The sequence below is a fragment of the Priapulus caudatus genome, unplaced genomic scaffold (assembly GCF_000485595.1).
Source record: "Priapulus caudatus unplaced genomic scaffold, Priapulus_caudatus-5.0.1 Scaffold4321, whole genome shotgun sequence".
NCBI classification, from domain to species: Eukaryota; Metazoa; Priapulida; class Priapulimorpha; order Priapulimorphida; family Priapulidae; genus Priapulus; species Priapulus caudatus.
Genome location: NW_014581382.1, coordinates 2,100 through 4,754, shown reverse-complemented (window position 1 = coordinate 4,754; position 2,655 = coordinate 2,100).

Genomic DNA, 2,655 nt, shown 5'->3' with positions numbered 1-2,655 from the left:
CCGTAAAATCGCCCACACACCGCATAACAACGGTGCGGACAGCAGAGGGAGAGTGGCCGACCACCCGCTGTCTTGGTCATGAGCTAACGGAACGAGGAATAATAAAAATTTTTAAAAAAAAACCTTCCGAGGAGACCTCGAAATAAGTAGTATTATCATTGATTAATTCTATTATACAGTTTATATACTGTACGGTAGATACGATTAGATGAAAATCTTCATCTTTGTTATGCACTATGTAGATAGAAAGCTTCAGTCTATCAGAACACTCTAAGTACATCTATAGGCCGAGTCGTTTACAGTAAGTTCTTGCTACCAGGCCGATTTTTCACAGAAAATCAGAGAAATGGTCTACCTTTATATTGTATTTAGCAGCCTAAATAGATTATTACGACGCTTAGGCAACTCTTCCCCACGCACAGTAATATATTTTACATCTAGCTGCCGTGGCAATGTTTCGTGTTTCGTTGTATGCATGACTGCCCCACACTTGAAGTCTATGATCTATATTTGCGTCAGAGTTTCTGTTTATGCTGTTCGATGCAGGTTAGTCTCGTATTCATCGTACCTCATGAATTCGTAACGCACACTCTGGATACTCTGCACTCTGAGAAAACGCATGCATAATACCCGTGCTGCGCCAAGACGCATGCCATGTGCATGTACGAGGCCGAGATGTACTTTACGCTACTTGTGTTCGTTGATGTTTACTTTAACGTTTGATGCCCAATGAGTTAAGCTCTCTGGCTTTGTTGTATGGATCGCTCTCCTCTTTTGCACCCCCTCTTTCTCTCTCTCCCTTTCTACGTCTGGATACTTGCTCTGCTTGCCTCCCTCCCTCCCTCTCGACCTCTGCCTCTCTCTCTCTCTCTCGTTCTCTCTCCTCCCGCTGTCTTTGCTCTCGCTCTCGTTCTCCTCTCTCCTCCCTGTCGTCTTGCTCTCTCGGCGCTCTCCTCTCTTTCCCTCTCTTCCTCCCTCTCTTCTCGCTCTCCTCCCTCTCTTTTCGCTCTCTCGTCCCTCCTCTCTCTTCTCTCTCGTCCCTCAAAAATTTCTCTCCCGCTAAACTTTTGTTATTTAGTTTTTTTTATTAAATTTGATTATTGTCTCTTAGCAGGAGTACGTGCTGCGCGTGGATCCCGTCTCTAACCTGGGTCTGAGTGCGGACGCGGTGCACAGCTACAGCATCGGCGACGTCGTGCGATGCCAGGACGCCGACACCGCCCCCGACCTGCTGCCCTGCGGCTACCTAGTCGGAGAAAACATGCAGATCAAGCTGAGCATCAGGGGTAGGAGCACACCCACGTACGTGCACACGCCACACAAACTGCGCATACTGTTGTCATGATGTCTTACGCGTAACTAATAAACACATAAGTGCGACGCATACGTAACGTCAGCGTAGTTTATCCGCTGTTGCTGACGCCGATGTTACGACTTTTTTTCATTCTAGTTTCACATATTTCATATTTCAGTATGATTTAATCATCGATGGTTATTGAGTAGTAATAATATCATTTAACATCATCAATAGTATTGAGCGAGTGCTGTTCGCTTGTTTCAGGTGCGCAGCATGCATCATACATATACATTATATTATTATCAATACTACACGTTAACACAACAAACATAATACGTCTGATCTTGTAAGTAACATTGCCTGTTTGTACTATCGATAAGCGATTAATGACGTTGTTGCATGCAGGTCGGGTAAGGAATCATCACCTGGAGTCATCATGGGAGAGGTTAGTACCACCGATTCTTCGCCTTCTCCCTCTCTCGTCCCTCTCTCCTCTCACCTGTTCTTCGCCTTCTCCCCTCTCGTCCCTCTCTCCTCTCACCTCTTCTTCGCCTTTTCCCCCTCTCCCCTCTCGTCTCTCTCTTCTTCGCCTTCTCGCTCTGTCGTCCCCCTCTCTCTCCTCCTTCCTCGTTTCCTCTTTTCTCGCTCTCCTCCCCTCTTCTCTCTCGTTCTCTCTTTCTCTCTCTGCCGGGTAAGAGGGGGCGGGGCGCGAGGAGGAGGAGAGGAGAGGAGGAGAGGAGAGATGGCGGAGGAGGAGGCGAGGAGGAGGAGAGGCGAGGCGAGGAGGAGGAAAGGCTAGGCGAGGAGGAGGAGAGGAGGAGAGGAGGGGGAGGAGGCAGAGGAGGGAGCCCTCCTGATGTGGCCACTGCCTCTCCTCCTCCTCCTCCCCTCTCCCCCGCCCTCCGATGAGAGGAGAGAGAGGGACGAGAGGGGAGAGAGGGAGAAGGCGAAGAAGAGGGAGAGGGACGAGAGAGGGACGAGAGAGGGAGAAGGCGAAGAAGAGAGATGAGAGGAGAGATGGAGAAGGCGAAGAAGAAGAGAGAGGAGAGAGAGGGAGAAGGCGAAGAAGAGAGGAAGAGAGGGAGAGAGGGAGAATGCGAAGAAGGGAGAGGGCAAAGAAGAGAGATGCGAGGAGATAAAGGGACGACGGGGGAGAGAGGGAGAAGGCGGAGGAGAGGGAGAAGACGAAGAAGAGAGATCAGAGGAGAGGAGAGCGGGAGAAGGCGAAGAAGAGAAATGAGAGGATAGAGAGGGCGGGACGAGAGAGACGAGAGAGAGGGACGAGAGGAGAGACGGAGAAGGCGAAGAATATGGACGAGAGAGGAGAGGCGAAGAAGAGAAAGGTGAGAGAGGGACGA